We start from the raw sequence: 22,413 nt of genomic DNA, 5'->3' as shown, positions 1-22,413 counted from the left end.
TCCTGCTCCTGCCGTCAGTCTGTCCGCCAGAGATCCTGCTCCTGCCGTCAGTCTGTCCGCCAGAGATCCAGCAGCTCCCATCAGCCCGTCCGTCAGAGATCCAGCAGCTCCTGTCAGCCCGTCTGCCAGAGATCCAGCCTGCTCGTCAGCCGGGCCCAAGTCTTCTCGATCCCCGGGTCGCCCTCCCAAACCGGCCCTGTTGTCTGCTCAGCCTCCGGGTCGTCCGCCTGAAATGCGATCCCTGGCTGTGACTTCTCTGGGACGCCCTCCTGAGTCTCTGCTCACGTTTGTACGACCTCCCGGTCGCCCACCGGAGATCCGACTGGCTCGTCGGCCGGATACGTTTCCTTTACCCCCCGTTATGCCTGCCTGTCCTTCAGGAACCGGTCTGTTTCCCATCCGGATCTGTCTCCGGAGCTCCACTCGGGACCCGTCTCTCCTCTCTCTGGCTGTCTGCGGGTGCGCCCGCGTTCCGTGCTTCTCGAGTCTGTTTTGCCTCTCCTGTCTGCTGGTGCCCGCCTCCGGACCACCTGACCCGCTGCTTTCCATCACCTGGACTCCCTGATCACCATCAGTACTTGTATTCTCTTGCACTCCATTTATTCTGTAAAATAAAACTCCTTCACCTATCCCTGGGTTTCTGAGATTTCTTGAGTCCAACCTCCTGGTACGTGACAAATACAATGTTTAACCAAACTGAAAGCAGTCAATGATCTGTTGCAACTCACAAATCTGGTGATATAATCCCAAAATATTAACTAAACTAAACTAACTAAATGACTCAAAAAGCACAAAGATGCACAATCCTATATATTTTATGATGTAAAAATTGATGTAATACCAGGCAGCGAGTTATGCAATAGTCAATAGTGACAAAACTCCTGATAGTGCCATGAAATTTTTCAGGTTGAAGTTGTTTTATATGGCAAATTTGTTCTTGCCAAATAGCTGTTAGTTTAGCTCACTGGTCAGAATTCCTCCTTGATTCTCCAAAATGAGAGCATCAGCTGAATTAACAGTCGTCAGGGACAGAAGATTTGCCAATGTTTACTTGGTGGGCTTTAAGGCACAGAACTTTTTTTTGTTTGTTTGTTTGTTTTTGTGTGTGTATGTGTGTGGTTTTTTTTCCTGAACAGTCCAAAGTTGTATATAATTGTTGTCCTGGCTCAAATTTTTACTGTAGAAGAAATGTTAAAAACTGTTAAACCTGCAAGATTAAATCAACTCTTGTATGATTCGTTGATGTGATACATGAGAGCGTTGCTGGATTTTTCCCTCCTGCTTGCTGGAAACTAATGAAATATTTGATGTCTTACAAATGCATCGATTATGTGAGACATCACCTTTTTTCTTCATTTCCCAAGTGTCAGTAAGTGCTTTTCAGGCCTATGGGAGCCATCTACGGCTCTCATTAGAAACCTAGTTATGACCCTGTCTTAAACATGTCATCTGCAATCGTCTCTGTAGATCCGTGCATTACTTAAAGGGCTCATTGATTGCAAGCAGAATCACTAAGCTTCTGACAGTCAGCCAGTCTGATGAATCCAGAGGGCTGTGGACATCTACCGACTCCACCGGCCTCCTGCCGTTCAATTCCCTCCACATCAGTGTGCTAGTCAATACCGCTTTCTATCAATAGGACATAGAGGAAAGAGAAATGAGTTTTCATCACCTGAACTACCTGCTGCTACTGGCAGCTGTCAGCATCTTCACAGATGAAACCAAGGGTGCAAAATAATAGCACAGAAAACAACAGACGCCAACCCCCGACCCCAATGACATCAGGCTGCCATGTTTACCATGAGCCAGGAGTATAATTACTTGCAGGTGATTGGCTGCTACAATCAGGAATTGATTCTTACCGATGAGCCGTGAGCAGACGTGAAGAGTGCATCACTCCCTACTCAAGATAAATAACTGTTTACATGCCTCAACCTATTAGGACTGAGATGTCTCCTCTACCAAACAATCAGCTCACTTGTATTCACATATTCAATAAACCTTTTATTTTTCTTTTCTGCCTGTGTGTTGAGGAGAAGCTGAGCAGTTGAAGTGTTGTGACTCCCTTTAAACTCATCTTGGGCCAAAGGTGCACCTATTAAATTAAAAAACCCTGGCTTGCTATGAGAAGGAAGCACTGTGTCTTGGTGTACACACACACACGCACACACACACACACACACACACACACACACGCACACACACACACACACACACACACACACACACACACACACACACACAGTCAGTGCAAGTGTTTGAAGGAGAATGCCACTGATGGAAAATGTGCCAACTACTGAAGGAAGAGAGCAGTAGATAAAACGGGAGAGATAAATATCCCATCAACCCTAGGCATGGGATTTAATTTTCCTCTATGAGAATTTCTACTTCAACTTGGGAAATTGATCATTTATATTCCCTTACCAGGTGGAAAAGTGGATGGGCTTGTGTGCATGGCTGTGTGTGTGTGTGTGTGTGTGTGTGTGTGTGTGTGTGTGTGTGTGTGTGTGTGTGTGTGTGTGTGTGTGTGTGTGTGTGTGTGCGTGCTTGTGTGTGTGTGTGTGTGTGTGTGTGTGAAATTTGATGTGTGTGACTGGGGAAAAGAGAGAGACAAGCTGAGAGGAGAGAATGCATGAGAGCATAACTAACCCGACCGAACCCACAACAATGATTCACGGTGGCGATACAGTTGTTACTCAGTTAAATGATTCAGCAGTAACAGGATAAACAGAAAAACAAAACAAATATCAAACTGACAGTCGGTGTTGTAGCCAGGGGAAAACCAACAGAGGCTGACAGGTAGATTAACGCTGTCCCACAGACTGTTTAGCTCCAAAGAATAACATGATCATATTAATCATGCCTATTGATTGATAGCCACTCTGCTGGTTGACACCTCTATCATGCATCACCAACTGCACGCTACTCACTCCTGCTGCAGTGCACGTGTCATTGTCGTGCATCCAGTCTTAGCTTGCTCGTCGTGGCTTTCTGTGCAACATATTGTGTTTTAATGTACAATGCTGCAGATAAGCAACACATGCAGTGTGTTCAGTCTTGTCCTTGTCAGCTTGCTCTTTATAAATAGACATCAACGCCAGAGTGGGCTCTGTGTATGCTGCTGCAGAAAACAATCTCTTCAACCACGCACGGTGACATTAGGATCGCTTGACAACAACACGCAAATACTCCCACGGGGCAGAACATGAAAACACATTTGCATTGACACGACTGCTCAGCTGTAATACCTTTGAAAGCTCTACGTCCCTGCTGGGAGGCACAAGTGCACAGTGTAGGTTTGAGATAATGACCTTGTTTATACTATGGTTTAAAACTATTTTGGTGCAGTAAAATAATTTCCATTTTGATCACCACAAGCAGGGTGTTAAAACTCTTGTTACTGCACTTGAAAATTTGCAGCTAGTCAGTGAAGCCAGAACAGATGTGGAGCTTCAGCTCTATGGGTAATAAAAGTAAATGGTATAAAAAGGTGTAGCGTTAGTGAAGCAATACAGGACTGGAGTATCTGTGTGAACATATGCAGCAGGGAAAAAAAAAAAAAAAAAAAAAAAAAGTTTTAGTGCATTTGCAAAGGGCTTATTAAGATGAATACTTAAAAACATAAATGAAAAGCATGTATGCTATTTGAACATGAGTCTGAATATTAATCTATTCTGTATGAAGGTTTTGCTTATAAATTGCACAATATATTATTGAAGGAAATGTTATACTTGGAGAAAAAGCTTGGATGATATTGTACCATATGTAAGGGAGTATCCATAAGCACAGATGTTTTGCAGAATTTTATGACTGAAAATATCTCATATTTAATAATAATATAGATGTAATATGCAGTGTACTTTGTCGGTTATTATTGCAGTAATGTTTTGTTTTGTTTTGTTTTGTTTTTTTATGAGTGGAATATGAATCTAAATGAGTCATAAAATCTAAATATTGAGCCCTGGGAGAATTATTTGTTATGTTTTAGTCACACTTACAGAAGATGAGTCATATATTAAATGTTCTGCTGAAATTTAAAAGGAAAAAAACGCCCTTTAGATATTTGAAAAAAGTTTTTATTGTCACAAAATAGCCTAACTTCTGATGAGGTTATATGAACATGCAGCAGACTTAAGATAATTGTTTGAGAACAAAATGAAAGGCATATATGCCTTTTGAACATGAATCAGTGAATATGAATAAATTCCGTGTGGCTTTGCTAATAATATAGTATATATTGAAATAAAACAGTAACACATGGCGGAATAGCTCGGATTATATCACATGTCTATCCAATTATATTTAAGTCTGAGCAAATGTAGGTTTGCAGAGGGTCATGCAAAGATGCAGTCTTCATATCGAACTTACACTCACTGGTCACTTTATTATGTCCTCGTTTGTTACAGGTTGCTCCCCCTTCTGCCATCAGTGCTTAAATTCTTGGTGTCTTAGATTCAACAAGATGTTGAAAACATTCCTCAGAGATCTGGCTCCACACCGACATGAATACAGCAAAAGAATACAACCATATCATGAATTTGAATACATGCATAACCATTTACTATAAAATATATACGGTGTATGGATTGTATCTGAGGGAACTTTCTCTGGCGATCATACCGTACTAATGGAGGCAGGAAGAACACAGAATGTTGGGAGGAACTGTCGCATTGAACAATGATGGGCTGAAGAATAGAGGCTCAGCACTGACTGGAGGAAAAAAAAAGATTAAAAAGGCATAGTTTTTAATAAGAAGTGTAATTTGTCTCTACATCTTCTGATTGTGATTCAAGCAATGCCCTCGGTGGTGGCTCCCATGAGGGAGGCTCTGGGGGAGCCAGGCTAATCAGATCACTTCGTTCTAAATTAGACCTCCGGGGAATAAAACACCCAAACAAACTAAAAGATTAAGTGTGTTTCTCTGAACACGGAGCAATGAGAGAGTGTGTGATTGGACTAGCTCATTTACAGCTTGGTTTTCTCTTATCTTGTCCTGGAAATGTTTCCACTATGTCCGTCCCTTTCTTTAGTCCTTAAAATCAACAGTATTTTGCCAGACACTAACAGAGTAGCTTTTTGCAGGTCCTGAGGTTCAGCAACAACAGCAGACTCTCCAGCTAGTTATCAATTCATTGCCAATATCAATAAGGAGGTTGCTTTCTTCGCTGCCACTGAGCACCGTGGTAGCTGGCAGCTCTGCTATCTAACCATCCTCATTCAGGCAAAAACATGCAATTAGCTGGAACAAATTGCAGGATCCTGTTTCTACTTATGTGTGAATTTTTGGCCCCAAAAATATCTTACATATTCAAAAGAAAACATGCCGTCGTAATAAATATATTAATGATGTCCAAGAGTTACTTGTACAAATTTATGCAGAACTTTGTTAAGTATCTCTGCTATGCTAATCACAAGGGAATCTGGATAACATGCTGTTTGAATGAGATGTTCTGATAGGTCAGGTGGGACTGTGATGCAAAGGCCCTTCAAAGATGGAATAAACCAACAAGGAAAGCTCATGAGCAGCATTATGTAATGGTAATAAATTAAGTATAACTTGTGGAACAAAACTTAATTTTTACTGACATTACCTTCAATCTTTTGATATAAACAGGCAAGTGAAAACAAAAGAAAAATTGTGGCTTCCAAGCTCTGTATCTGGATTGATAATATTTGTGTTGATGCACAAAGTGGGATTATTTATATTATGTTAACACTTTGCGGGAACATAATAAAATAAGAAATCCAAAAACTTGAGTTTTTGTACAATTTCTATCCAGTCTTAATGTCAAAAACTAAAACATGTAAATGTCCCCTTTGTCTTTAAGACTATCTTCATGCAGCAGATTTTTTTTTTTTTTTTTTTTTTTTTTTTTGTCCATGTGACCATGTCAGATTGTTTTAAGACAATCTGCACAGCACAACACCTATTTTGTTCTTCTTTTTGTTTTCACATCATTTTTATATGTGGTACTAAATGTGATACATATCTGATGTTTTTCAAAGTGACCATTTAATCCAGCTTTTGTGTCCTTAAAGTGAGACATACATCACGATTCTGTACCAGAGGACGCAGCAAGATGAAAGGGGGTTAACAATCCCATAATGCACCTTTCAATTCAGTTAATAGTTTACTAATTTTTTTTTACTAATTTACAGTCCATTGAAACATGTTTAGGCTCTTTGTTTTCTGTAATTTATTAATTGGAGTTTTAGTCATTTAATTTCATTATTGCTGTTATTTGTAACAAGAAATTAAATTAGTTGACAACTTAATTATTTTTTATTCTATTTTAAAAGGTGCAATTTGTTTTTAATAATACTGAAAGATATACAATTTCTTTATAAGTTCATGTTACAACTTTAACTTGGAACATTTAATGTTAACTGCTGTTCAATTTCTGTGAATAAATTATGATTTTGAAGGGGTATTTGGATTCCTAATTACAGACTTCAACTAAAGAGTGAGAAGTTCAGCAAACTTGAAAAAGTAGGGCAACCAGCTGCAAAGCATTCTTGAGTTAACTCAACAAACAGGCTTGTATTGAGTCAACCTGCATCAAGAGGATAAATCTAAGTTGAAATACAAGTTGGGCAAACTCCAAACTTCTCTTCAAACGTATTCACACTATTAAGTTAACTTGTGAACACAAGTTGGCTCAACTTTTTAAGTATATTTTCAACTGAATAACTTGAGCTGTTTCAGCTCAAAGATGTAAGTAGACTTGACTTGCCATCTTAAGTTTATTGAATTTAATATTATACTTTGATTTACCTTCTTAATTTAGGTTCACACTATGCAAAAGTCCTTAGTTGAGTTTACTCAAAAAAGCTTTGCAGCTGGTTGCCTTACTTTTTCAAGTTCAGTGAACTTTTCTTTTCTTAGACCGTGGAGTCGCTCTAAATATTCTTAAAGTTCAGATCTCGGAAAACGTCTTGACGTTATTAAAATCTACAAAGAATATTGGATCCATTTTGAGCCGTCATACAACTCAGAAATTCCTACAATGACATAGATTCTGCTCGTTCAGCCGTGCGAGTTCCCGTGATGGACATGAGGTTCTCTGTGTAACAAAAAGAAATATTCCACCTGTTTCTCACTGGAGCTTATGTTTCCATCTACACCCCTTTGCCGGAGTTAAAAAAAAAATCTAAACTTTTGTCTGATTTTTCAGCTGGTTAACGTGTTTTTTAGACGCGCTCTCTATCCTCTGGCAGAAGTGTGCTCACCTGTGCGTACGAGTCTATGCGTGTGGCATCAGGGGAGAACTCAGAGCAACACAGAGCAGCTATGTCATGCTGTCATGTAAATAGGATAAAACAACATGAGACTGTTTAATTTTTTTTCATCAAAAGACAGAGTATAAACCTGTTCCATTGGAAAGGGAACCTTAAATGACTTCTTTTGTGACTTCATGCTATATGGAAAACCAGAAATGAACTTCTAGGGGAGGTGGTGGGTCTTGGAGGTCCCCCATCACCCATCCAGTAAAATGGTAGGGGAAACACAGATTTTTATGCTTTGTCAGCATGGTGTCAAAATAACCTCTGGCGGTTCTATGTGGTATTAGAATGGTGGTGGTTCTAGTGTTAAAAGAAATTCCTGGATCCAGGTGGCGATCTGGATCACCTCCAAAATCTAACCAGCTGTTCCTATTCCATTTTGGAGAGTTCCAGAAAATTTAATCAAAATCTGTCAATTACTTAGTTATGTTGCTGACAGACAGGTAATTAAGATACGACCATAAAAAATGGTCTAAGTTAAAAAAAGAAAGAAAACCAAGTGACCTTAAATGTCCCATTTTATGCAAAATTCTAAAAGTTTTTTAACAGTCATATGTGTCCTCATAGCTTTTGTTTGTGGCCCAAACATGAGAAATTTCGGTCTCCTCTTTCACTTGTTTGCTCCACTTTTTAGTAAATATGTGCCCAAATGGGTGAGTCTGAGATCTTTCCCTTTGTGACCTGACAGAAGGATATAACCTTCCCCCGATAGTGGATACTGTCATTGACCCACCCCCCGGCTAGCTGAACCTGCCTTCTAAAATCACAGATTCGGCGCCAGAGAAAGCTGGACCCTCTCCCAGAGAAAGACACTGAAATAGCCCGTTCTCATTAGAGCTCACTAGAGCCACATTTGGAATGGCTGAAGTTAAGGACGAAGTCTGAATTAATACACTTTGAAAACAATGTTGTTGGACCTCTGATACCCTTATAAAATTGTTGAAAAATGGATAATATGGGACCTTTAAGTGAATTTGTTACGGTGTGTCAGGCAGGAATGCTTTCTGGACCCCCAAGAGGCAGAAGCTGAGCAACCAAAAAACAGCAGAGAGTGGTTGGGTTAAGAAACAAAAAGGGAATTTAATAGAGTCTCTTTGAACAGTATCCAGAGCGCAGTATAAGCCACAGACAGGATCCAGGAATCACGATGGTTCACGGTAGGCAGAGTGGATGACAGGCTGAGCGTTTGTGTGGAGCTGGCTTGAACTGGAGATGGATGGGAATCAAGGTGACAGGAAAGCAATCCAGGAGGGAGGCGTAGCAGGCAGGGCTGACAGAATCCAACGAACCAGGAACCTGAACACAAGACAGCATTAGAAGACACGAGTTGGGATTTTAAGCAGAGATCTAGAGAGGCCACGATATACCAGGAAGTAACTGGACGATCCGGCGAGGAATGAGGAAAGATCCGGTGTTTAAGTATGCAGTGGTTGATGGGATGAATGAGGTCCTGGTGTGAAGATCTGCCCAGGTGAGGTGATTGCTGCTGCTGACACTCTCCTGGCTGGGGACAGACATGACGCACAAGACAGACAGAGGGAGCCAGACACACACACTAGGGCAATCCAGAAACATAAACACACATGGGGGTACAGACAGGGACCCTAACAGAATTGTTCTCTTTTTTCTTGTTATCCTCTTGCAACCTGTATTAAAAATGACTAATATGCCTTAATTAAAAAAAATTTAAAACTAAGAGTTTAACTGAATTTAACTATTCAACATTTAATTTGTGTTATACACATCTTTAGACTTTTATTTGTTTAGAATGAATTGTTTAGGGTTCACAGCAAATTTGCTCTATGCATTGTCTCTTGCTGCTATAAAAGAAATCTTCTATCCAGGGCAAACATTCCTGTGTTTGAGTTGGTGTGTGAGTGATAGAGAGGAATGCTGATGAAATATGAAACATTGGTCAATATGCATGCTGATATTGAGTTCTTACAATTGTAAGGAATCAGTGCCTCAACAGCCATGAACCTCACTGCGTGTCACTTCTCTTCAGCAGCTAATGCTGTACTGTACTGCACTAGCTAGTTGCATTGCTAGTCAGAAAACTATTACTAGGTCTAATCATTGAGGTCCACAGAGCTTACTGTCTGCTGCAGACTGCCTTAACATTACACATACTTCAATAATTAAATTAATATCTTCATGTCAGCTTAGTGCAGTTTTGTCAAACATTTGACATGCTGCTAACAAGATCAAAACTGTGCATACCCTCCTGGCAACTGGTCTAATCACTGGGCCACCTTACCAGTGCCATGTCACACTTTTTACGAGTTTCTGATTCCTGATGATATACAGCTAGTTTCCATGTTAGGTAGAGGTCAAGACTATGCCTCGGAGGTTACAGGCTTAAACATTTGGGAAATTGGCTGTGCTGCTCCATGCATAATTTACACCATGGCTGTGTGAAAACAGAAGATGAAAAGGTCCTGAAGCTCTTGTATAGCCCAGGCTCAAGAAAGAGAAGAAGAGAGGAAAAAAAATATTCATAATCTCAAAGCTAACAGTACTTGTCAGAGATGGCTTGAGCACCTTGATCTTTGTAATACTTCTTTTTTCAGAATCAGTGGCTAAGACATGAGATCCCACGAGTATTTGAAGGAAACAGGTTTGATATGATAATTCTACTGCTTGGCTCTCCACTCCGCCATATGCCTGACCTCTCTGTGGGGAGAGGAATGCAGCTGGCTCTTCTCACTATTAATCAGCCTGATGGGGGAGGTAGAGGGTGGTGGTGGAGCAGAGATGAGATGAGGAAGCAGGTACTTGCTTCAGCCTGATGCTGGCCAAGTTTTCACTACACATACACACACCATCATCTTCTACATGAGTGAAAACAGCTTGCTCAGCAGTCTCCTTTTCCCCTTCCCCCCTCTGTACATCTTCTGCTCTGCCCTTGTCTCCTTTTCCCCATTTCTTGCTCATCTTTTCTCATCTCCTTTCTTCTGCCATTGAAAACCTCTAACATCCATCACCCTTCAGCCAAAATGCACTCAACACAGAGAGCAGCAGTGAGGACCCAGCAGGGCACATATGGAGTGGACAAAATATGAGGACATCAGCAGCAGCTACTTTCTCCATCAATCAGCCTGCTCAGGTGAATCCAGATGCAAGCTCTGATCCCAGATTGATTTGCCTGTTAAATCCACTTGAGTCATAGAGGAGAGATGGGGAGGAAGGACACTAGACAGCTGAAAAGGAAGCAGCATAAACCTTGAAAAAATGTGGCGTAGATTGTGCTGAGATGACTCAGACACAATGCCAGACAATAGCAGCAAACATGGAGGGAAAATGGAAATAAATGCATTTAGAGGAAAAAGTATACCAAATAGGATTAAAGTGAAGACATACTGAATAATTTATGCGGCAAAATGTTCGTTTTTGTCATCATTCATTTGAATGTTGATATATGCAGGGATGCAGGATCAAGGATTTTACTGTTTCTAAGACAAGCAATCCCCCTACAAGCTAATGAGATTCCTGCAACCTCGGAACTGATATACAGTAATGAGCACTGAAAAATGCCCTGTGAGGCAGAATTATGATAAAATACCATACAAATTCCTAATGGGCAGGTCTCACCCTTAAGTTGCCCACAGCTAATAGCATGTTGTACTATGCAGCAATCAGATAAGTAGACTATTTTCTGCCATGAAAGTCACATACAATGTCTGTTTTTCTTTCTTCTGTACGCTGCTTAAAAAAAGGTCTGAAATCAAAGGGTATGCTCATTTGTCCATACACAGTAGCACAAATGTCCAAAGCCCATGCCAAAGACCATGTTCAGCTAAAAATATGGGGAATAAATCTTCAGCCTTTTCATTAAATTCTTAGATGAAGGACTATATTTAACAAGAACAGCTGCAATATAAGATACACAAAAATCTTTAAAATGGTTTAACTCTGCCTTCTTGTAAGATCATTAGCATATAAACTAATTTACTATACAGTTTTTTTCTTTTTTATTTCACTTCTAAACAAATAAGTTATGGCTAGCTAATTTGGTCTAAAATCCCAATTAGCAGACCTGTAGGAGAGCAATTCTGATTTTTCTTCTTTTGCATCTAAACTTGGAGGGTGATACTAATGAAGCTTAATGTGGTGTAAATACCACGTTGGGACTAATGGGGTTGTTTTTGTGTTTAACATGGCAACTTTAACTATGTGTGGTTTTAGGGATTTGTTAAATACCAAAGTCATGAATGCACCCCAACTTGGCATTGATAACCTTCACAATTATTGCTCCCACTAGAGATTGCCATTAGAAACAAATGTATTTTCTGTATATGAGTGCTACATTAAATAATCTTGGTGTTATTTTACAAGTATTTTGAGGCTGATGTGAAACTATAGACCGTATATTAAAGACAGACACGGATTTCAGATCTGAAAAACAAAAAATGAGTGGAAGTGCCTTAAATCTGCTTTAATACAGCAGATGGGAACTCTAAAAAAGAAGAAATAAGCCCACTTCCCACTTGATCCAGTGTCTTAGTAAGTATTTTCCAAAAGAATGTACAGTTTCATTGTGTCATTCTATGCAACATAGCATCCGTGTGCATTATGACTAGAACAGACAAAGCAGGAAATACTTCACAGCAGAGCTGTGTTGTGACTGATTGGTCACTACTGTTATGTGGGCATTCATGGGGTAAGTAGTTCATTTATAGAGCATCTTGCACAAATAAAACATGACATAAAGACATGAAGCATGATTCTGCTGGAAGTAGCCATCAGAAGATGGTACACTGTGGTCATACAGGGATGGACACGGTCAACAACAATTCAGGTGTAGGGAACAGCTAATAGTCTCTGATTACATGATTTGAGACATGACATCTAATATTACGTGATCAGCGAAGTGTCCATGGGTCTCAGTCAGATCTCCCTCGTACATTTAATGCATTTTCGCAAGAAACCAGGAAATTGACATAATTTGTTTTAACAATAGTCCAAATAGTTTTGAAACCAATGTAAGATATGAGCAAGACCATGGCCACATTTCATGTAAAGTCTGTGTGAACCCAGATCTGTGTCCGTGTTTTCAACAGAGGAAGTTGAAGAAATTCATGACGTTTTTTGAAAAAAAAAAAAGAAAGAAAGTAAAAGTGCCTTATTTTCTATTTCATTCTGTAAAAGTTAATGGAACAAAATTATGCGAACTCTAAAAACAGACTTTTTTAACTTTTGCACTCAGTTCATTCAGTGAACGGGTATATAAAGCGAGATACACTCCTGAAGATCTTGTATGAAGTCACAAGCTGCATTTTCATTATGCCTAAAATTGTGCAAAAACCTAAATATCTCAATAAAAACTGGTAATGGAAACACATTTTGAAAAAACCTAAATATCTCTAAAAAGTTTTTACGCTCTCATGAGGTGGAGTTGATAAAGAAATATATTGCAAAACTGTAATGGAAACACTTTTTTTGCATTTACACCGGATGTGACGTAGGGGGTCACTTGACCAGATCATTTCAAGTAAAGATGGTGCAGGACGTATAGATGGAGGAGGAGACGAAAATCTTTTTACGAATAAATAAACAGAAAAATATAACCGTCTTCCTTGATAGCAAACAGCAGCGAAATGCAGAGATTTACAAGGAATTAGAAATTTTATTCCTCTTCAAAGTGGAGTCTCACAGCATGAGATTATTTTACAAGATTTTATGCGCTAAACACCATTCAATGGAAACACCTACAAATTGCAATTGTACATTGTCAAAGTTTTATAAATATCACTTTTATTTTGCCCTGTCAGAAAGAGTTTCTCTGGCAGAGCTTCAACCATGTCCCAGGTGAGGCGGGCGACATTGAGTCCGAGCAGGCTGTCTTCCATGCCTCTGTTGTTGAGACGGCCAGGTGGAGGTGTGGCCAAAAGGTTGCTGGTGCCTGTCACAGGGGAAATCCCTGAAGTCATTGGTGGACACCAACAGTGAGGGATGCGGTCAAGCTGAAGAAGGAGTCCGAACGGGGCGTTTTGGCCTGTGAGACACCAGAGGTAGCCGATAGGCAGGCTAAGAAGAATCAGTGGATGCTGAGGCAAAAAATCTGGCATGGAAGGATTTTGAAAAGGTCATGGAGAATGACTTCCAGACGGCTATGGGGCTGAGGTCACTAAAGGAGCAAAAAAGCACCTTGGTGGCAGGGCCCCAGGGTGAATAAGATCCGCTCAGAGTTACTTAAGGCTCTGAATGCTGTAGGGCTGTCTTGGTTGACATGCCTCTGCAACATTGTGTAGACATCAGGGACAGTTCCCCTGGACTGGCAGACTGGGGTGGTGCCCCTGTTTAAAAGAAAAGGGGGACTGGAGGGTGTGCTGTAACTGCAGGGGATCACACTCCTCAGCCTCCCTGGTAAGGTCTATTCAGGGGTGCTGGAGAGGAGGGTCCAATGAATAGTCAAACCTCGGATTGAGGAGGAGCACTGTGGTTTTTGTCAGGAAAAGTGGACCAGCTCTATACACTCTCCAGGGTCTTGGAGGGGTCTGGGAGTTTGCTGAACCAGTCTACATAGGTTCACATAAGTCATAGTAAAGTGACTGTCAACTCAAGGAAAAGTATGGCCACCTCCTTTATCACTGCTGTCTGAGAGCTGAGAAGCTACATTACACAAAACTAGAGATACACTTTATAATGACATTCCTAAATAGTCATTCAAATGACTGTTTAGTAAAGATAATTGTGTTTTTTATCATTTTGATCAACCTCTGATTTCTGTTCAATTATTTTGTACATTTAATTAAGTTAAAGTAAAATTTGATGATTTGATATGTGTAAGAGCAAAAATTACTTTATTCCTTACTGGAAAAGAGAACATAAGCTCATAAGATAACTCTAGTCCGAATAAATCCAGAGATTATGGTTCACTTGAAAGTAAGCTGTGGTGCAGTTTACTTTCAACGTGAAAGCAAACAGACCATCCGTGAACCAATGAGAAGAAGTGATGTAGAGCAAGTCGTAGTGCAACATGCTAGAAGGCTCATTGCTTCTCCTGCTGCTCATACTGGACAGTTTCTTATGAAAACCGTATTAGGTTTAAATGGCAATGTAAAAACAGAAACCCCAAGACTGAATAAACTTTCAGTTTTCAGTCAGTTTGGGGAACATCACCCCTAGTGAGCAGTTGTTGAAACTGCATGATGTTGCCCAGGTGGTTTGGTCACTTGATTGAAGGTTGAAAGAGATCAAACCAAAGGAAGATTTGACATTTCTGGGCATTTCCCACCCAACTGAATCAAGTCTTGCAGGCTATCCTGGTGTGATTGCACGCTAAATATTACGGAAAAGCACCAGGGAGCTAGTTCATTTGATTCTGACACATTCAGTGGTTGGTCAACTAATGGGAAGCAGTTTACAGACCTGTGCTGTAGTAGCTGTAAGTTTTAGGTGTGGGTGGAACATGTAAGCACAACGGCATAAAACAACTGACAGTCAGAGAGCAAACATAGGAACTTTAATATTGTACAAAACAATGCATATCAAATAGGTCAGGATTATCATTGTTAAACCAGTAAAGAATGTCTTTTAGAGATATGTTTAAGGTAGTGTGCATTTACTTTATTACTCATTGTCACAACAAGCTGAACATATTAGGTTATAATATCTTCAAAACATGGATCACTCATGTGAGTTAACTCTACTGGGATGTTCTCAGGTTTGTTAATGTAACTATGGTATACCCAAACAGGGCTTATGACTGTGTTTTGGCCTCTGCTACAATCCATAGATGACAACATTAAAGCCTCAAAACAGAATGAACCAGCTTCAGATAATTTTCCACACAGACTTACAGAGATTCAAGACAGATGGACAGTGCTGTTGGATGCGTTCCACATGCTATTAAATTGTGTCATACTATTGGAAATATTTGCTCTGGGAAGGTGGCTTTTAACAGGAGGACACAGAAACCACCTCAGGGTACAGTATGATGAATAACAGATGGTCTGCTTGATTTGTGCCTTGTGGTTGTTGGTGTGGAGTTACTGGAGCAGTAATGAAATGTGATAGGAGAAGATGATATTTTAGATAGGTGTTGCGACAAACAGTGAGACAAACTGAATGGATATGGAATATTTGTATGTTTTTCTCCTTTTTTCTTATAATTAGCTACGTATGATAAAAACAGTTAAACTACAGTACTTTCCTCTAAGGTCCAAACAGGTAAAAAAAAAAAAAAAAAAAAACAACAACAACAACAACAACAAAAAACATTGTTTGTCTTCACATCACTGATTTTTATTTTTCTGATCTGAGCATTTCTCACTGATTAAGTCGTGAGACTGTAGTTAAAAGACATCACATACTGCCAACCACTAGTTACTTTTTCAAAGTTTATAATCTAAATTTGATGGCAGCAGGTGAATTGTTCAGTTATTGTCAGCGGTAAGCTCTCCTGAGCAGCCATGGATGAACACAATGCCCGGTCATACGAATGAAGATTGCTCGCCTGGCACAGTAAACAAAGTCATTGCTGTATCTTCTGAGCTTACTGTCACATTGTATAGCCCACTTCACATTCACTAGTGTCCTTCTCCCCTGCACACAGATTTCCCGCTGATCCTGTAGATATTACATGGTGATGGTTCAACAATCAGGATTCATAGGTGATGGAAGATAAACATAAAACCTTGTGTACCAGCTGCAGTCCTCTAGGGAGGTTCAGCTATAATCAAATGCTTTCGATGCTTCTTCCACAAATTTATTTGTATTGAAAAAAAAAAGGGAAAGAAAATAAAAAAAGAAATCTTGGTGGGTAAATTCTTATGGTAAAAAGTCAAGCTTGTTTTGAGTTGGAAGTTTCTTTGCCAACATTGCTGCAGATGTTATACTTTCTGTGGTAGAAATGCTTTTTCAAACAGGATTTTTTTTTCTAAGCAAAACCATGAAAAATGTAGAAAAATATAGGTCAAAGGGCAGTTCCATTCAGCTGTTCATTGTACTTTAAACCAATTAAATATAGGGCCATGGAGCCATTAACTATAGGTCAAGGTAACTTTATTGATACCCAAAAGTAGATTTGATTTTAAGTAAAAAGGAGAGGCCATCCTTTATATGACAAACAAAACACAATAAACCTGGACAGAAGGACATTACAAAATGCACAAACACAAGAAAGTGGGTTCTCCTCTTATTTAAGACCAGCAAATAAATAAATGCATAAAAAAACTTTTAAAAACCCATAAAAGAATAATAATAAAAGTGTTGTGAAAGACCTCAGAGCAGAGATTAACAAAGTTTATTACAAACAGAGTCGCTTACGTAATACCAGGTTCAGGATTCTCAAAACCAAAGTATGTAGATCAGCCAAGTGGGTCGGGATGGGGAAGGGGAAGACGGATAGTCCATTGATGCACGAATGAGGTCCGACGAGGAATGGATGAGGAACCGGAGCATATAAAGCCTTGTGGACCAGATTGTTTGCAGGTGTGTTCAATCAGTACTCCGGAGAGTGGCAGCGGCGATGAGTGGCAGGAGTGGGTGTGTCCATGGCAGGGTCTGGTGCGGGCGTAACAAAAAGAATAAATAAAATAACAATATAGTAAAACGGTCACAATAGGTCCAAACCTGAGATAGAAGAACATAGGAGTCAAACTGTAATAAATTCAAACAAGCAAAAAAGAAATAGTTGACTTCAGTAAAAGTTTAGAAAGTGCTTACAAAGGGCCAAAGAATTGCTACCTATAGGGTAAATCTAAAAAATAAGGCCACAGAAATGAAGTTAGAACTGATCTGATCACTCTGAATCAATATTTCTTTCTGATTGTTGTCCGGATTGGCATGCGTGAAATCACATCCCAAAATTTGGGTAGAAATGATCCTAAAGGCCTAAATATGCTCTACTCTAAAGACGGATACGGAGCCTTTCATCCGTCATCTGCATCCTTTAGGTCAGGCATGTCAAACTGGTCCAGCAAAGGGCCGTGTGGCTGCAGGTTTTTGTTCCAGCCAGCCAAGAGCACACAGTTTGACCAATCAGCTGTCTGAAGACTGAGATCAGTTGATTGAATCAGTCAAATCTGGTGTGCTGCTGCTTGGTTGGAACAAAAACCTGCAGCCACACGGCCCTTTGCTGGACCAGTTTGACATATGTGCTTTAGGTGCATGATTTGGTCTGTTTTCAGAGAGCTTACGGAAGCGTAGTTTAACATAGAAAACAGAGTATCTGGAAAATGTGGGTAGTGTTGCACAGTATAGCTGGCATGTGACCGGTGAAAGGAACAAAGATAAAGAAAACGCTGCTATGTGTGTAAAGGCTGTACAGACCACCACCGTTTACTACGCTGTCTCTTTTTTGTGAATGCTGAACTCTGCGCTGCCCTCTGGTGGATGAATTGCCTAACAACCATACCAACATGAAGGCTGCATGAGAGCGAGTCGGGATGCTTTTTTTTTTGTTTGTTTCTACACGCGAAAACTGAGAAAGGTACCTTAATATCTGACCCGACCTACTTTGTTGGGACCCTTATGTTGCGCATGTAGGAACTAACAGGTTCCTATATGCGCTGAATTTGTCCTGCTGCTGATCAGCTAAGTCCATCAGGAGTTTTGTTGGATAACTTGCTGGCATTAAATTTTAAAAAATTAAGAGAAAGCATGATTGTATGCTTTTGGAGTTAGTATACTCACGGTTACCAGTTGTAGTTAGTATTTGATGTGTGATGCTATGCAGTAAAGCGAGGTGCTGCTGTAAAATAATGCCCTGGGATGGAAAGCAAAAGTTATGAAGTTTGGTTTCTCATCCTCAGGATTCTGCAGGACAATGATGACTCCAGGAATGTACATAATAAATTTCAATGTGCCAGCAACAACAACTCAAAGGCACTGAGTTTTAAGGTGGGAAAATCATGTGTTACTTTAAAAGTCATGAGACATCACCCCAAGACACATATGAGGGGTTTTTGTCTGGTTTCTGAAAGTCTGTTTCAAGTACCATCCTACAGACAGCATGACAAAAACGTGCCAAAGTTTTCTTTTTAAGATTTGCTTCTAGTCTTTTTCCCCTCACAGTTAACATTTCTACAAAATATGTGCAATGTTGCAACTGCAATGAGAGCCAAACAAGAGGCAAGATAATCAACTTGACTAAGAATTTGTGGCAGTCTTGCTTAACACATCCATGACAGCCTGAACAAACCACACATACACAGTCTGCTCTCTACAGATATGACTTTGTACTGCCTTTACTGATCAAAACAGCATTAAATCTTTTTTTTTTGTTGTTGTTGTTATGCACTAGGACAAATACATTGCTCAGAGGCTCAGAAACACTTAAGTAGTGCAAGACTAGTTTTGCATTTTAAGTCATCTCGAACAGACATTAGCTCTAAGCTAGCTAACATATTCACTCACCATACTGCATGTGTGGGAGTGTGTTTCTGAGAGAGTTCTGCCTCCGACTGATACTAGAACTAGTCAGAAAGTATTTCTGCATTTTTCCTCAATTCTCATCACCATTCATTTCAAATGAGATTCAAAAGCCCAGAGAAGTGCAATATTTTTACCAAAGCTGAAATATGTCCAGTTCACACTGTAGTGCCGCCTCCTCCGTCTTCACTTCAAGTGACTGAGCTAATCATGCCTACTCGCTTCTTGTTTCTGACGTATGCAAATATACACTCAAACCTGTAGCACAGTAGATCCTGTCTGCACATTTTTCCATACCAAGGTGGTCTGACCAGCAGATTGGTGCTGTGTATCAATCTTCAGAGATGACACAAAAAACCTCACGTGTATTTGAAGCCAAATCACCTCCATGAATTTAATTTCCAACAAGTTTTCACGTGCTTGTGAAGGTTACCAAAAGCACGCTGCCAGTTGACTGGACATGGTTAGGATTCCTCTCAGGAAATGCGAAATGAAATATTAACCTTGTTTTTGTCCTAATTGGCTGAGGCTTCAGAGAAGGTGAGAGGTTAAGCAGAGAAAGCACTTTGAACATGACGAGACAGAAAATAGCAGACGACATTCCTCATCAGCTCAGAGTACACACTTCTGTAGGACGCTTTGTCTGTGCATAGCAGGGGTCACATTTCCTTCTTTTTTTTCCAAGCAGTTCTTAGGAATTGCATTGCTGCATGTATTTCAGCATCATTTGCTTCCTGTACCTCTGAGTTTGGGTGTAAACCTGCAAATGCTCAAAGACAATATGACTAATTTTACATGCTACACAGCAGACTGTCTCAATGTGTGTCACATTAAATCAAATCTCATTGATATTCCACATCAGTCTTGTGAATCCTCTTGGGTTTAAATATTTATTTAAGTCAAACAGCTTGAGAAGCCAACCAACACTGTCATTCTTCAACATTTTCTCTCTTTCACTGTATCAGAAATTCACCCCCATACAAAACTACTTTATTTAACTCTCCCTCCAAATCCATGTTGTTCTGTTGCTTTGTGCCGACTCTCTGATGTCTCCACTCAGCCTTCTTCTGTTGTCTTCTTCATTTTACTTAAATTTAAGGGGCTTTGTCCTTCATGGCTGAGTTTAAAGAAAGCTAACTTATGATTATAAATTATTGAGATTAATCAGTGAAACAGTGAGCACAACTTTACATTTCTGAAGGTACAATTGGATCCCCTTTGACTTTAAGATGCAACATAATGCTGTTGATATAAGTACATGGTAAGTAAAGGGCTCAGAGCCTCGCCTTTAAATGAATCCTTTCTCACTCTCCTGAAAAAAAACCTGCACCATGGCAGCATCATTTATTTATTGTCCTTCATCCTGAATTATTACAAGGGAGGAAGAAGGGAGCCATTAATTAGACAGGGATGTAAGATGTCTCAATGCCAACCATTTGTCTTCCAAGTGATTACTTAGAGAGAAGGTTTTTCTTTAATACATGAAAGCCACAGTATTTTCAGGTCGTACAACAATGTAGTTAAAGAAATTACACCATTCAAAAATACACCAACCAAAATTAGCTTGAAATCAATTACAACAGATTTATTACTACTGATTTATTATAAGCAACTGACATATTAACTGGGATAATGTGTTTCTTGAGATAGTCTAAGTATTAGCCCAGTTAAATAACATATCATGTCACAGAAAAACCCTTTCCATATCACTGATCCTACTTATCTTACTCATTTAAATTTCCAAAAAGACAACAAAATATCACCTTTATGAGCCATTTGTTCTGTTTCAATGAGAAACGGTACCTGTTGCTCAATGTTTCTCAAGCCCGGAGGACCATCAACAGGGATGAGTTTTCTAAACCATGTCACCCACCTGGGATGCCCTCCTCCACGAAATGCCAGACAGTGGGGGGCGTAATCATCCTCTACTGTCTGGCAAACCAAAGTTAGAACAGCTCATAAGACAATTCACCGTAACATGTGAGCCTTCTGAGGAATACTACTGGAAGTAGCTGAAACATGTCAAGTTAAACCTGTACTTTATGTTTTTAGGTGTCTTACAAAACCTAAGCTTAAGCTCAAAATTAAACCAAGGATGGGATGTTACTTGGAGGTAAACTAAAGGATGTGAAGGTACATCACACCATGCTGCATGCTCTGGAACAGGAGACCCATTTTGTAATAATTACTCTCCCTTTACCTCTGATTATGGCTTTTGTTGCCAGGCTAACTTTTGTCTTGTTGGCTAAAAATAGCAAAATCTGGAGAAAGAACAAGATGGAACAAGGAAAACATGAGTGAGACAATGGACTTTATTAAGAAAAGTGTAATTGTGCTGCTTAGTGCTTCGTTTGCTAATTAACAATCCTGTATGGTGTCAAATTGTGACCCCAATATATTTAGCTGTATGTTCATTTTAGTGGGTCATGAGCAGTTGGCTTTATATGTCACTAATATAGATTTCAAGATTTGTGCATTCAAAAGATAACCTCAGTTTAAACCAAAAGATGTGTGGCTGCACACATGTTTTTCCTAGGTAATAAATTAAACTCAATCCAATAAGAAAATCAATTTTTACATCTGAAGTGAAAAATTAAAAAGAGAAAAATATGGGATGCTTTTATAAATTTATAAATAGGTTTTCTACACTATGCTCTTTCCTGAAAATCTGAAAATCTGAAAAACATGAAAACCCACAATGACATGTTAATCCAAAGTTATAAATTCATTCTGTTTCATTATTTTATTCAAGTTTAATAATAACTGGTTTGATTGGATCTGCTTTAGCCTACAGTTTGGTAGTATATCATGCCGGAAATCTGAGACGCCACATGTTAGAGTCTAAATACAGTACATCAGTGTAATATTAAGCTGTCTATGAGCTTATTAGATCTTTTCCTATTCATTTAGTTAAGGACATGAAATACCAGTAAATCAGACTGACTCTGTGCTCCGTTAGGCAGTGTGCAAATACCATCTTCTCTATAAATCAAACTTACCTACGTTACACACCTGACTGTGGCTGTTTGTTACTTTGATGGGGCTCATAGCGAAAAACCCATCCATCTCCATCCTAAATGCTTGTTTGGAAGGATGAAGAAACTAATGATCTGATAAGAAGTAGCATGGAAAGAAGTGAAAGATTTCTATGGTTACCCCACTTTACATTTTTTGCATACTAGCAGCGTCATTGCCATCTTGTTTTAGAAAGGACATGATAGATTTGGAACTGAGCGAGAACCTAAAGATGCTGTGTACATCTGATGGGTAACTCACCAGTCATGCCTTTGGAGCCAGCCTCAGGTTTTAAGTTATCACTTAAAAATCAACATTTTCTGTTCTGTTCTTTAGCTTTAGCAACAATGACACAATGCAGTCTGCAACGGTGACTGGAGAAATCAAATACTTTGAATACTTTATACGTGAGTTTATAGCTTCTTAACCGCAGTGCATAGGTTGCAGGTGTTGTGACGGTGGTTAAGATGCATTTGATTCATTTTCGTCTCCGCTGCTCGTCTGCTTTTTGATCTGGTTTTTGCACCAGTATTTCGTTAGGATTAGCAAAGGTTTTCCTTTCCTAAACACTGAGCCTATCCCAGTTGTAGGGCCTCGTGATGGGACAGGGTCCTCATTATGTGAAAATGTAAAAGAAACATGTCATCCGTAAGCCATTGCTCACAAAACGTGCACACGCCAAGTCAAATCAGCTGAGTGAGTTTGAAAGGAGAAAAAGGGTTTCAGGTTTTTCACCTA

The sequence above is a fragment of the Melanotaenia boesemani genome, chromosome 1 (genome assembly GCF_017639745.1).
Source record: "Melanotaenia boesemani isolate fMelBoe1 chromosome 1, fMelBoe1.pri, whole genome shotgun sequence".
Taxonomy (NCBI): Eukaryota; Metazoa; Chordata; class Actinopteri; order Atheriniformes; family Melanotaeniidae; genus Melanotaenia; species Melanotaenia boesemani.
The sequence above is the reverse complement of the archived record's forward strand: the minus strand, read 5'-3'. Positions refer to the sequence as shown.